Genomic DNA, 14,764 nt, shown 5'->3' on the forward strand with positions numbered 1-14,764 from the left:
GCCTCCCTGCCGGCCTCGCGGAAGATGGCTGCGGAGTCAGGCTCCGGCCAGCGCGGCGGCTGCGGCGACGTCAGCGGGGCCGCGCCCGAGTGGACACGCGGACCACCTGCAATCGCGCCCGCGGGGACGCGCGCGGCCAGGGGTGGGAGGGCCTGGGCCGAGGGACCGTAGTCGGACCTGGTGCCCGGAAGTCCCGGCTAGCGCGCCCCGAGTCCTCCGGGATGCCCAGGGCGTCTGAGATGCTCCGGAGCCGTGGCTCTGCAGAACTGGGCCTGCCTGGGGAGAGGGACAGTCGCTGGACCCGGTGCTCAGAAGCCCAACCTAACGCGTCCGGACCTCGGGGATGCCAAGCGCGCCTGAGATGCCCAGAGCTGTGGCTCTGCGGAGCCAGTCCGCACTGACCCTTTCTGAAGTCCGATGTCCACTCTTCTCTTCCCCACCGAGAACTGCCTGCTGTGGTTTACTTGGTGTAAGTGTTTACGAGCCGACATCATTGGCTGTTGGTCGGCTGGTTCCTTCCTTCACTTATTCCACGGGAGTCCTGATTGCCCGCCCGACTTAGGCGCTGGGTTACGATGGTGGCAAAAGCGGGCTCTCTGCCCAGGTGAGACAGTAGCCCCTGGGAGAGCTTGTCTTAACCAAAAGGAATAATGAGACAGAACACCATCAATCTGACCCTTATCCCTCATAAAGATAGTCTGGGAGAGTTCGCCTAAGACCTTGGCATCTGATTGAGACATGGAGGAGGACATTGACGTTAAAGAGAAAAAGAGCTGTGCTGAGGGGTCTTCCCCTGATCTGGCAGAGGAACTTGAAGGCTGGTGTAGGCAAAGCACAGAGAACTAGGGGGAAATCACAGAAAACGGGGCTGGGAGCCAGGGGTCATGTGATTCAGGGTATAAGAGACCAGGGCCTTCAAACAATGACAAACATATCAAACAATTCTTAACCTACCACTGCGAACTTGTTCTATTCTACTTACATTCTACTTAGCCTTGCTGTTGCAATCTAGCATTTCTGCTCTAAGTGCTGGTGGTGACTCACTGATGGCCGTGACCTGCAGTTTAGAAAGAACATCAGGAAAGGAATCTTGTTGAGTAGCTGGGTGTGGTGTGGTGGGACATGCCTGAAATCCCAGCACATGGGAGGCAGAGGTAGGTGCATTTTGAGTTCCAGACCAACCTGGGTACACGGCAAGTCCCGTCCCAAATAAATTAAAATAAAAATCATGTTGAGACCCAGTGCCAGTGACTTACACCTGTAATCCTAGCTACGTGAGAACCTAAGATCAGGAGGATCATGGTTCCAGGCCAGCCCAGGCAAATAGTTCAGGAGACCCCCAAATCCAAAATAACCAGAGCAAAATGGACTGGAGGTGTGGCTCAAGTGGTAGAGCACTTGCTTTTCGAGTGTGAAGCCCTGAGTTTAAACCCCAGTCCCACCCCCCCCAAAAAAAAATGTTGAGGATTTTACTCTTTCATTGTAGTAGCACAATCACATTTGGTTTCTGAGCAATCTGGTAGATTTGGAGTGGTCCAGAATGAATGAGAACAAAACAAAAACAATTGAAATAATCTAGGTGACAGAAGGTAATTTAGACTAGGGTGGTGGAAGTAGACAAGGAGCCAGAGTGCCTACTGTTGGCTTTATGACATCTTATTATTTAATCTTTTTGCCCCAGGTGCTTCTTGAGGGGCTGAGCATCAGTGTATTGACAGTTGCCTGAGGTGGCATCATTAGTGAGTCCTGAGCCAGATTTGAAGCAGGTCTTTGATTCCCAGGTTTGCCTTCTTCTCCACATCTAATCTGGAAGCTGAGTCTGTAAAATAGGAGGCAGTTTCCAGAGAACACACTTGGACTGGGGGTATAGCTCAAGTGGTAGAGCGCCTGCCTAGCAAATGCAAGGCCCTGAGTTCAAAATCCAGTACCACCACACACACACACACACACACACACACACACACACACACACACACACACTCCTCTGCCATCTGTTCTGCCTTAGACCAGGGAAGGATGAGGCAGGGGAACCTTCATGCAATGCCAGCAAGTCTGTACCATTGAGTTCATGCTGTGTTTAGCTCCACCAGAGCAGGACTGACACAGACCTTTGCATTCCAGAATGTGAAGCATGGTAGGAAGGACACACAGACAAGCAATCACAACCCTGGGGTGAGCAGAGCTCTAAGGGGCAAAGAAGAATCACCAAGGCCAAGCTGGAGAGGAGCAGCTCAGGAAGACAATGGGAAGGGTGGAAAATAATGCTTGCTTAGGAGACATGTGGAAACATGGCTCATAGACTAGAATAAACATGACCTTCTGGACCCCGGCGCCATGTCTTTGGCAGGGTGTCCTCTCTGTAGAGTCTCTACACGAAGGAGTTGACAAATAGTAGACATTAACTCCATGTGGCTTCCTAAGAGAGTGAGAAGCTGAGAAGTCCTTATTTGGTTGGAAATCCTGGTGTATTGTCCTAATAATGAGCAAGCCTTGAGCCTGCTTGGCTCGCCCAGGGGTGGGAGGCAGAAAGTAGTTACTGGATCAAGACTGTGGTTGATGCACAAGCAGCAGATTGAGTCAACTGATGTGAGATTGTGGGTGGAACTCACTTCTTGTAGCAAAGCTGAGCTTTGGTTGATGTTTAAAAATAATGTTAATTGCTGTTTCATGGTATAGAGATTCAGGTTTGCAAGATGGAAAAAGCTTTCCTTTGTGGTACGAGGGTTGCACTCAAGACCCTACACTTGGAAGGCAGATGGGCTAGGCCATGCCTCAGCCCTTTTTGCTTTAAGTTTTTATTTATATATTTATTGATTTATTTGCTTACTTATTTGGCAGCATTGGGGTTTGAACTCAGGGCCTCAGGCGTGCTAGGCAGGCATTCTTAAGGCCTGAGCCACTCTGCCAGTCCTTTTTGGTGATGGGCTTTTTCCAGATATGGTCTCATGAACTATTTGCCCAGGACTGGCTTTGAACCACCATCCTTCTGATCTCTGCCTCTTGAGTAGCTAGGATTACAGATGTGACCCACCAGCGCCTGGCTACTTTAGGTTATTTTTCAGATAGGGTCCTGCTTTTTTGCCTGGGGCTGGCCTCAGACAACAATTCTCCTATCTATGGCCTCCCTGCATATCTGGAAAGACAGCCGCAGGCCACTGTGCCTGGCTTCTTTTGTTGATATGGGGGTCTCTCTAACTTTTTGGTCCTGAACCATTATCCTCCTGATCTCTGTCTCCAGAGTAGCTGGGATTTCAGGTGTGAGCCACCACACCTGACTGAAAAAGGTCTTGAGATCTGTTTCACAACAAAGTAAGTACCCTTCACACTTAAAAGTAGTTATGATGGTGAATGTTATTATCGCTTTAGCACAAGAAATGAAAATGTACTATTAGGAAACTTCAGAACTCATAGAAGAAACACAAGGGTGTGTTCATACAGAAACTGTTCCCCACCCACCCCTGCAGGCCTGAGTGAAAGACTCAGATGGCTGAGCATTCCAGGAGGTTGACTGACACTTTTTAAAAATAAAGAATACTAAATTCAGTTGAGGTTTGGAAATCACCGTAAATTTAGTACCTATAGCCTGTAGGCAAACTCCCAGGATTACTTACTTCCTTCTCACTGGTGTTCTTAGCATGCCAAAACACTGTTTCATTCTTCTTACAGCACAAAACTTCATGGAGGTTCTGATGCTACCTTCTCGCACGTGGGACAACACCTGGCTGGGCTCCCCTGCCTAAAACTGTTGATATCTGCTGTGCTGTTGAAGACCCCAGTCTGCTCAGAGGGAGGAGGAGGCTCGGTCTCTGCCCTTAGGCCTTCCCGTTCAAGAGGGTCTCTTTCCTCTGAATGCTGACAGGACACAGGAGAGACTTACTCATTCAGTCAGTAAATTTGAGAAACGACTTGTGGGCCAGGCTCAGTGCTAATTTTATTTACCCTTAGTGGACTCAGAGTGAATGAAACATTCACACCTTCCTGGAACCCACAATCTAAGCTCTCCACCAGGTCATTTCTATTTTCAACACAGAACTTTAAACATTATTTCGGAAACCTTTCTGCCCAAGTATCCATTTCATTATTATTTATGAATCGAACACAATTTAAACAAATTTATTTTTATCACTAGGGGAACAAAAGCAAAGCACCGAGTGCTATCTCTAAGTCCTTTCTGTCTCAGTCTGCTTATTCTAGCACTGGGGAAGCGCAAGAGAACTCCAGAAGCACAGACAAATGGGAAAGGCACAGTTTGGCCATCAGGAGGTTTTGGTATAAATCTGAGCTCTGCCATTTCTAACGCCATCTATGTGGTGGGCTGTATTCCTGGGTCTCCCCTCACCCCAGGCTCATGAGCCCCTGTCCTGGCAGCAAGCTCTCCTGTTAAAGTCACTGGGCTCTGGGCATTTGAGGCTTTGTCTTTGGATTTGTAATCTGCTCTGCAGTTACCCAGGACCCAACAATGAGGGCATCTGTTACAAATCTAATATTAGCAACAAACACAAGTTACATCATCTTGTATAAAGAGAATATTGAGGGAGAAACATTTGGTCACTTTCAGAGATGTGGCAGCACTGAACAAGAAGCTCTGTCAAGCGCTGGTGCCCTCTGTTCTGCAGGGGAGGGGGTGCCATAGTGGAGGGAGGAAAGGAAGAAAAGAAGACTAGAGAGTATAATCTTCTTTTCTTTCCTTCTGTTCTTCTCTTCCAACAGAATATAGCATAACTCTGCATGAGTTCTACAGTGTCGGGCCCTTACCAAACTAACAAGCCTGGAACAATTCACCTTAATTAAAAACTTTTGGCTACGTGACTCAGAAGATTCCAGGTATCTTACTTTCCTACCAGTGCCAAAGGTAGAGCAAGATCATTTCGGTTAGCTGCCAAGTCTCAGGGAACTTTTCCAAACAAAATGGGCTATTTGGAATACCTAGAATGACGAGTGTGCTGGTGCCTGCCTGTAATCCCAGAACTTGTTAGGTGTAAGCAGGAGTGTGGCATGTGCAAGGCTAGCCTGAGCTGTGAAAAACAACCAAGGGTGGGGAAAGTAGAGGGATAGAGTGCTTTCCTAGCATGTGCAAGGCCCTGAATTTGACCCCAGTACTGCAAACAAAAGCAAAAATAAATAAATAAAAATACTATCAAGCATGCCTCAGAGATCAGTAAGTCTTCTCTGGCCTCTGGAAATGTTTCATGTGGCCCACTGGGCTTTTAAGGTTATTCAAATTAGCTACCAACACTGAACTTCAAAACTTTTTCCTTACACTTCCAAGTTTCCAACTCTTTTGAAAATTCAGGAAATTACGGGCACGTGACACTAATTCCTATATAACAACTTCCTCCTGCCCCACCTTGGGAAGGGCAAGAACCACAGTCTTCACAGGAGACTCTCTTAGATAATTTGCCTGACCTGGTGGGAATTTGGATTTTCCACCAGGGATCAAACACGTGACATGAGAAGTTGAGAAGTGATCTCTGACTGGGTTTTCTCCACCCAAACAGCAACTGGGTCCTGTGCCCAGTGGTCAGGAGCAGAAGATTCAAGGAGAAAGGCCTTGTTTCAAGGAAACACGAACTTCTACTGCAGAAAAGCCAAGCCCCATCAGCACAGTGACTTGGCGAGACACAGGTCAACTAACGCAGCCTGGATGCTGTCCACTGCAACAAAAGGAAGCAGAAACGTGGGAGGAGACAGCTGGTCATGTGTCCTGGTGGCTGGAACGAAGACTGAGGAATGGAGGGGGCAGGGACGGAAAACCATGTGCTTCCGTGTCCTTCTGTACTTCTACTTTCCTTTAGCCTGAAAAGAAGCTAAACAAACCAGAACTCTTGTTGGCACTTGCTGAAGAAATGGAACCTACCGCCTAACTCCTCACGGACCACATGCCGGGTGAGTGAACTCAGCTCGTGTTACCTAGGGAGCTTTTTAAGTTTTTGTAATCCAGCCAATTGAAACAAATTTTTGAGGGGGGAGTGTTTAGACAGTGTGTTTCAAATATGATTCCAATGGAAACCACAGTTGAGAACCAGACATACAGATACCTCTAGCATTTGCTGCAGCAATGCTTCCCAAACTTAATACTTGCCCATGACTCACCCAAAGATCCTCCAGGTGAGGCCCTGGTGAGGATCCTCCCCATACCGTGCACAGAAGGAGCCAGAGCCCTTGGCTTTGCTATTTTCTTCTCACGTTCTTTAGTAGAAAAGACAACAGAGGTGACACCTCTGAGTCCTAAGTAACAGGAATAGTTAAAGTAATAATATTACTATTGAAATATTAAACATAATTAACTAACAGTAACAATAAATCAATAATTCATTGTGTGTTTCTTCCTGCCAAACACTGTGCTGAAGTTACCCTCTTAAAATATGCAACAAAAAGATGCAAAACAACTACTTGTTCTAACCTTGTGCTGGTTATTACTCAAATTGTTTTACTAGTCAGGTGAGGTGGTCACTCACCTGTAATCCAGGACTCGGGGGGCTAAGGCAGGAGGATTTCAAGCTAGAGGCCAACCTGAGATCTTTCCTCAAAAAAATAAATAAATAAGTAAAATATAAGGGCTGGAGAAGTGACTCAAGTGGTAGAGCACCTGCCTAGCAAGCCCAAAGCCCTGAGCTAAAACCCCAGTACCACAAAAAAAAAAAAAAGATAGGGTTTTATTTATTGTGTTAGTCAGATTTTTGTCACAGTCACAAGATGCCTGAGAAAATCAACTTAACACAGGAAAGATTTATTTTGACTGATGCTTTCAGAGGTTTCCATCCATGGTTAGTCGGCTCCATTGCTATTGGACCTGTGACAAGGTTGACCGTCATGGAGCAAGGGCATGGTGGAGCAAAATGCTTACTTGATAGTGGCTAGGAAGCAGAGAGACTGAGCAAGAAAGAGAGAGAGAGCTAGCAAAGAGCTGGGGACAAAATATACCCTAGTGACCAACTTCCTCAGCTGATCTACCTCTGAATAGCTGAATAAACAATGAACTCATCCATGCAATTGGCCCATGAGAGTCCGAGCCTTCATGATGCAGTCATCCCTCAATAGTCCCAACTCTGAACACTGCTGTCTTCAAGAGACAGTATTCAACACAAGTCTTCAGGGGACAGACACTTTGTATCTATACTCATTGTTTAGATATTGTTTAATATTCACAACCACCCTCGTTGTTGGGTACTCTTATTTCAATTTCATTTTAGGGACAAGGAAGTGAAATCGCACAGACATGAAGCAGTGTGACAAGGCCACATGGCTCAGAAGCATAGAGCTGGGTAGAGAGCAGGGTGTGTGCTGGGGCTTTAGACTTATGAGTCACTTCCTGAGTGAATAGCAGAGCTGGGGTTCAAACTTTACCTTATTCTACAGACTAAGCTCTTGTTAGAGGAAGGGAATGATGCGTGCAAAGTTCTACCAGGGTTCTTGGCACATTGCAGCCATCATAAAGCAGTGACTGTCTTTCCCTGTCCCTCTACCCTCTGTCTTTTTTCATTTCTCTGCGAGTTGCCAGTATGAACTTTAAGCAAGCAGTTTGGTAGATGCCTTACCTCGGGCCTCAAAAACAAATCACCATAGGCTGGTGGCTTAAACATTGGTTCATCAGAGTTCTGATCCTCGTTTGGGGTGGCAGAATGGCAAGGTGTTTGTGAACCACTTTCTTCCCGTAGCCTCAGACAGCAGAGAGAAGTCTCTTTCACCTCTCTTCTAAGGGCACTAATTCCATTCAGGAAGACTCTATCCTTTGACCTACCAGTGGGGTTTCAACACAAGAATGTTCGTTCCATTTATGGCAGGGGGAGATAGTGGGAGGAGGGACTAGAATAAGAAATGGAATGTGAATGGTGCCACTCCCTAAAGGACCCAGGAAACAATGCTGTGGACAGAGGAAGGGAGGGATTCAACAATAAGTCACATCTACCTCCTAGTGCAAAGCAGTCAATGTGGCCAGGCCAATCAAAGCCAGTTCCCAGGTTCCTGCAGGCTCATCCTATGCCTTGCATCACTTCCAAGAAAAGTGGCCTCTGTCCATTTGTCAGGCACCATTAGAAAAAAGCGCTCAAGATGGCTATTACTGAGAGCCAGAGACAGAATGAAGCGGCTTTCAGAGCCCCTGTGTCTTTGGCCCTAAACTCGAGACTGCGTGCTTTTCTTCAGGGGCTGTAACCCAGCAGCCTGGAGAGAGCCTGAGTATGGCTATGGTTTCGTAGGAGCAGCTGTGGCATGGGCACACTGCCTGGCTGCTTGTTTGTGTCTCCATCTAAGGAGACTCTGGAGTCCACATCAGGTTCTACCCTTAGCCTCTAGTACTCAGCGCTGGGTGGATGGAAGAGTGATCAAGAGTCCATGCTGAGTGCATGTGGAAGTGTGGCATTGGAATATGAGAAGCCGTTTGTTCTCTGGCGCTTCGCCTTATTACAGCGTCCTGCTTAGAATCAGCTATTGTATTTTAAAAGATAGTGAATGTGAAACAATGGCTTATTTATTTAGCTGTTTCTTAGGACGCTGGAAACTTTTTCCCGTTTGTATTTGTAGTTTCTGGTCATTTATTCAGGCAAACAACAATATGCATTAAGTCATCGATGTACAAATCAGGTTTAAAGGGATGGAGACATGGCTCAAATGGTAGATCATTTGCCTAGCAAGCACAAGGCCCTGAGTTCAAATCCCAGGACCACCACCACACAAAAAACAAAGAAAACACAAATCAGGTTTAATAAATGAAGCAAGCTTCAGACATGATAAAGTACTCAGGATCTTAGATGAGCATTTGTAAGTACAAGTAAAGATGATGTTACCCCAAGTGGCGTGAGCACCTCACTAAGTGCTAAGGAGTGTCTCAGGTGGGAGAAAATTATTTGGTAGACCTTTGAAACTTACAGGAAATGAATCCTAAGATCTTTGCAAACTCCTCATCCTAATACTTTCCTAAAATACTACTCTCACCTGGAGCTGGAGTTTTCCTGTGTGGAGCCTCCCACTCCAAATCCAAAGCGTGTTCAACTCTCACAGCTGACCTCACCTGGCAGCTATTTCTCTAGACAATCCCTGGTTCATTCTCCCCAGGAGCTACGTGTCTCCTTCCTTCCTTTACACTGGCTTCATGGTCCTCCATGTTATCCAAATATGAGTGTTGGGAAAATGCAAGGTATGGGCTGCGTGTCACTGATTTGATAGCTCAAAGGACTGTTAACTTAGCAAAACTCAGGAACCTGCTGGGATGGCTGGAGTCCAGTCTAATTCAATGCAGGAATGAAGTACCTCCTGTGAGTCATTCACACACCCTGTTCCTGACACAAGCAGAGAACCAAACCAGTTCCTATTCTCAATATTTGTAGCTAGTAGGAAAGACAGGACACCTACACAGCTGGCTGTGAACTATGAGTGACTTCAAAAGCTGTACAGCCCCAAGTCCCTCCACCTCCAGATTCCCTAACACCAAACACCCCAACTACACAGTGTGCTCTGGAGAAGTCTGCATAACCTCAGCTGAGACATTGGTGCCTGCCCCGCCCCACCCAGATCTCCGTCTTGGTTCCCATCCCCTCACTCCTACCCAGTCTTGTTGCTTCTACTTCTGGGCATTTGTACTTCTCCCTCTGCCCATAAAGATGCCCATTCTCACATCCACATTCTTGAAGACCACATCCCAAAGAGGCCTCCTCTAACTACCAAATATGGCAGCCCTGCTGCCCCCAACTCTTAATTCTGCTTTATGTTTTCTCATGGCCCTTATGATTACTCCTGACCTCAACTCATGTTCTTCCTGCCTGAGGCTCCTGAGTGCTGGGATTATGGTGTGAACCACCACACACAGCTTCTGTGTCACTCTTTAGAACAAGACTGTAGAGTACATAATGACACCAAGAGAATCAAAACTGTCCTTTTCGCCGGTGTTTCCACAATTCCAAAAACAGCGTGTTTGGTAAACAGTAGGTTCTCAGTAAACATTTGTTTAATTATTGAATGGACCTGAAATACATGGACAGAAGCCATGTGACTCTTGAAAGACAGATGGCACTGGGAAAGGATTTTGATGAGTGCAGGAAAGATGCTCTCTAAACTTGACAGGCCTGGGTAGATACAGTCCTTATGGGAGTGCAGAACCCTGAATAATTAGGAATAAGATACCAAGACTATAGAGACGAAGTAAGAGAGTGCAGAAACCAGCAATGCAGATACTCTGTTTCTGTGGGGTGGCACCTCTGATAATGACCCCTTCTTCCACATTGTGCTCTTCCTTGGCTCTACCTGAATTTGCTTATCTCTATAGCATCCACCTCCTGCTGAGGGTTAGGGAGAAGGGTCTTGACCTGTCACCCTTGCTGTCACTGAAGGAGCTGAGGCAGGCCCTGCAGCTGTGAGGAGCAATAAGAGAATGTCTGGGAGCAGAGTGGAGTCACCAGGCCACTCCTTGCCAGGGTTCTGATCAACTCCAATTGGCTTCCTTCCCACTGATCTCTGTAGCCAAGCCCCAGCAATTACAATGATAGGTAACAGCAACAAAAAGCCACTGGGGGGGTGGGGAGACCTTTGCCTCCATATGTGGCCTCAGCCCATTGAAATAAATATTGTAGTGCAATTATTCTAATATCCATATACAACTGCTAAAATAAAGAATAAGTTAGCTAGCTAGCCTAATCTTTGTGTATAATTCAGAGTGACCAGATAACTAGATGAAATCCATTACTAAAAATGTTTAATAAATCTTAGAGAAGTCTCAAGACCTAAATGCCAGTTTCTCCATGTGTGCATTCAAGTTCAGTTTATTTTGTTTACTTACTTATAATTTACAATTGTTTAGTGATTTTTTTATAACGATTAAGAAGTTATTGCTTATTCTGCTTCTGTGTGCTGCTCTGAACCTGTGTGTCAACTCTAGCACAGGTGCGAAGTGGCTGAGAGTTCCCGTTACCTAAATAAGAAGTGGAGCACCAGAGGAAACAGTGCATTTGTTGACAGATTACTCAACAAGCCAGTGTAGGAGTTCTAAAGAAAGGTCTTTTGGCTCCTGGATGTTTATGAAATCTTGACCTTGCCCTGGTAACATTGCAACAAGGCCAAACACCACAAGGAGTTGAATTTGCAAATAAGCATGAGTGACCTTTTGTACAAATACGTGGGTACATCCTAAGAAAAAAAGAATAGTAGAAGTAATAGATGGAAGATGGTTTGGCAATTTCTTACGAAACTAAACATACTCTTATGTAACCTAGCAGCTGAGTCCTTGATACTTACCCAAATAAACTGAAAACTTTCATCCACACAAAACCAGCACCATGATTTTTATACCACTTTTATTCATAATTGCCAAATCTTAGAGACAACCTTCAGTAGGTGAATGGGTAGAAAAATGGACACATCCAGGCAATGGGGTATTATCCATTAATAAAAAGAAATGATCTGTAAAGCCACAAGATAGAGATAAAGTTGCTTACTGCTAAATGAAAATAGCTAAGCTGAAAAAGCTACACAATGCCTGGCTCCAACTATGGGATATTCTAAAAAGTGCAAAACTATAAAGCAATTATTGTTACTCTTATTTTGGTGGTACTGGAGTTTGAACTCAGAGCCTAGATAGGCGCTCTACCACTTGAGCCACTCTCCCAGCCCTGCTATGAAGCAATTAAAAAGGCTGATTTGGGGAGAGGCGGACAGATGGAACAAAGAGGATTTTTGGTTAGTGAAACTGTTCCCTATGACAAGTAAGATGGATACATATCATTGTGCATTTTTCCAAACCCTAGAATATGCTGCGGTGGGACTGAACCCTAACGTAAAGTATGGACTTGGGGCGATAAACATGTGTCAAGGTAGATCCATCACAGGCGACAGATGTGATAAAGATGTGTCAATGTAGATTCATCACGTGTAACAGATGGATCATTCTGGCAGGACGTTGATATTGAGGGAAAATGTGCTTGTGGAAAGGGAATGGGGGAGCTATACATTCTGCTCAACTGTGTTGAGAACTGCTGCAAAAAAAATAAAGTCTATCATTACAAAAAAGACTGGGTTAGCCTGTGGGCATGGTGATGAGGCCAATGCTGAAGTGAGTGTGACAGAAGGAACGTGAATGAGAGGATGCCCTTGGCCTTGCGCTTGTACATAGACGTCCTTCTTTCCTCACATTCACTGACTGTTTCCTGCAGGACGGTTCCATTCATATCATACAATGTCTTCGTAAAAATCCTACACTGTAACTTCAGCTTAGAGAAATCAGTGATTTCTTTTTGCTTATAGGCATATGACTAGAAAGTATCAAAGCCCAGGTGCAAAAGACCCTCTGTTGGCTCTGAGTCCTGTTTTCCTCTCTAACTAACTGCAGGAAAGGAGAAAGCAGTGACCGAGGGACGGTTTGCATTACTGAACACATCACACCTCAGAATCAACTTTGTACACTGATTCTCAGCAGGCATCAGGACTGCTTCCTTGTAGATGGCGGGAAAATGTAAAAACCACATCAACCGCACTGACATTTACTACTTCACCATTAAAAGAAAAATAATAGGCTGTTGGGATGTGATGGGGAAGGAAGAAAAGTGAAACAGCGAATCATTATGTCTGTCCAGAGTAATTGCCTTCTGGAATTCCTCATACCAGGGATGGAAGGGTGTTTGTAATGGATGAGCAGAGTCAGACTTTCCTGGGAGTCACATACCTCTTTGATGAGGAGGAAGGGAAGTCTCTGTAGCTCAAAGCCATGCCAGGGAAGGTGGTTTCACAGCTGCACGATGCAGAGAGCAGTTTATGCCCAGGCAATCTGGCCCTGGTTACTGAGGGGAGTCCAGGCTGTGCAGGAGGGAGGCAGAGGTAAAGCGATGGGGACTCAGAGTATACAGCTGTATTTTTTTCAGGAGGGCTAAGTCAAAATGCTTCTGCTCTATGGCAACCACCTGAGACTCAGCTCAGCAGTATGAAGTCCTTTAGTAGTGGCCTCCACTATAGATGCTTAAGCCTCTTCACTTTTTAGCTGAGGTGTTGCAAAAGGTCCACATAATTCTGCTTACAACTATGGAGAAGTCTCTCTACCCATGATCACCACTGACAGATCTGATTGTCTTCCTTGGTCAACAGACACCTCAGAGTCCTAAAGACATCAACTAATCCATAGTACAAGGCCCATCTTGGCCCATCTCATAGAAGAAGCTGTAAGAGTCAGCCCTATGAGGGGTGTTCCACAGACATCTGGAACCTCCCTCCAAATCTAATTATGCTGAGAAGAAAGAGGGACATCTCTGAATGTCCACACAGCACTTGATGAGGAATAGCACAGGTCTTGTCTTAGTGGAGTCCCCAGACCTCTTAGGCCCAGGAAGCCTTCCCCAGGTGTACTTTCAGTATGCCTGCAGTACACCCCACAAACTTGGCCCCAATTCATAGCTTCCTTCATCCTATCTACCATCTCTATCCTCACTAGAGAGGGACCTAGATCCTCCCTACTCCCCACTTCCTTGCACCTCCAAGGAGAGAACAAGCTTCACTTCTTGTTGCAGGGAAGAAGACACCTGGCACACACACATAGACTTATATACTCACGCCTCCACTACCATACAAAGCTCTCATCTTAATGTCCTTGGACTATCTTCCAACTTCCTTCCCAGATGGAATCACAGGGTCACTTTGTTCTTGCCCCTTTATTTTCACTCTTCTAAACTCTCCCTTACTTTGATGAAGACTTTTCCAAAATCCAGGAAGAGCCCATTCCTGGGAGGTCCCTAAAGACGAATCAAGACAAAGTGATGGGCTGGGCATGGTGGTTCATGCCTGCAATCCCAGCTACAAAAAAGGTGAAGGTAGTAGGACTGTAGTCCATGGCCAGTCTGGACAAAACTAGAGTCCCTATCCAAATACTGACATGGCTAGGAGTGTGATTCAATTGGTAGAGCACCTGCCCGGTAAGTGTGAGGCCCTGAGTTCAAAACTCCAATACTACAAGCAAAAAAAAAAAAGATAAAGTGATACTTAGGGCTAATTGAGCCCTTACTATATAAATGGTGCTCTTTGCATGGCTTAACTAATATGCTCCTCACAGCAATCTGTGAAGTGGGTTTATCCTTCCCATTTTTAAAATGAAGAATCCAAGTCTCAGGGAGAGGAAGAAGTTAATTCACTCCAGTTAAAAATCTCCTGGAGGACTTGTTAAACAGATTTCTGGGTGTTGCTCCAGAGTTTCTAATCTAGATGCCTTACATGTGAGACCCTAAAATATGCTTTTCAACAAATTCGCAGATGGTACTGACTGGGGGAAAGGGACCCATGCCTTGGGAACCACTGATTGAGACCATAATGGTCCACAGGAGAATCACAATGGAGTCTCTGCATCCTCAAACTCAAAGAATGGCCTATGGTCAACAGTACTGGGGTTTTGTTGAACATGTAGAATCTCAGCCCCAGTCCTAACTTACTGAATTGGATCTCCATTTTAACATGATCTCCACATGAAACAAATCCACCACTCTGAGGATACGAAGCAAATCTTTGCTGCATTTTCACTGGAAGCTCCTGACTTGAAATTAGGCCCTGGAAGACCAAAAAACTGACCATAGCATAGTAGGTGACCACATGGTCTCATCCTCCTGTCCTGGACCAGGTGACAACTGACCCATCAAACTGCACTCGGGCACACCAATCAGCTGTCTACCACCAAACAGAAATGAGATAAAAATAACCAGGATAGGATAAGTTTTTAAGGCACTAGCGGATCTCACAGAAGTGACTTACACTCTCTAGCCACACCATTGCCTACTCTCAACCTTCACTTATGCCTCCAGGG

At 45.7% G+C, this 14,764-nt stretch overlaps 1 protein-coding gene across 1 annotated transcript in view; it reads left to right on the forward strand.

The window, feature by feature from the left end:
• The first annotated feature begins 4 nt into the window (after nt 1–4).
• Cwc15 (CWC15 spliceosome associated protein homolog) overlaps nt 5–14,764 on the forward strand; it is a 74,939-nt gene continuing 60,179 nt past the window's right edge. Inside the window, exons 1-3 of the mRNA XM_074066878.1 lie at nt 5–469; nt 3,667–4,824; nt 5,499–5,886. The gene's annotated coding sequence lies outside the window, so the exon portion shown is untranslated. The remainder of the gene's footprint in view (nt 470–3,666; nt 4,825–5,498; nt 5,887–14,764) is intronic.

The sequence above is a fragment of the Castor canadensis genome, chromosome 2, assembly GCF_047511655.1.
Source record: "Castor canadensis chromosome 2, mCasCan1.hap1v2, whole genome shotgun sequence".
Lineage (NCBI taxonomy): Eukaryota > Metazoa > Chordata > Mammalia > Rodentia > Castoridae > Castor > Castor canadensis.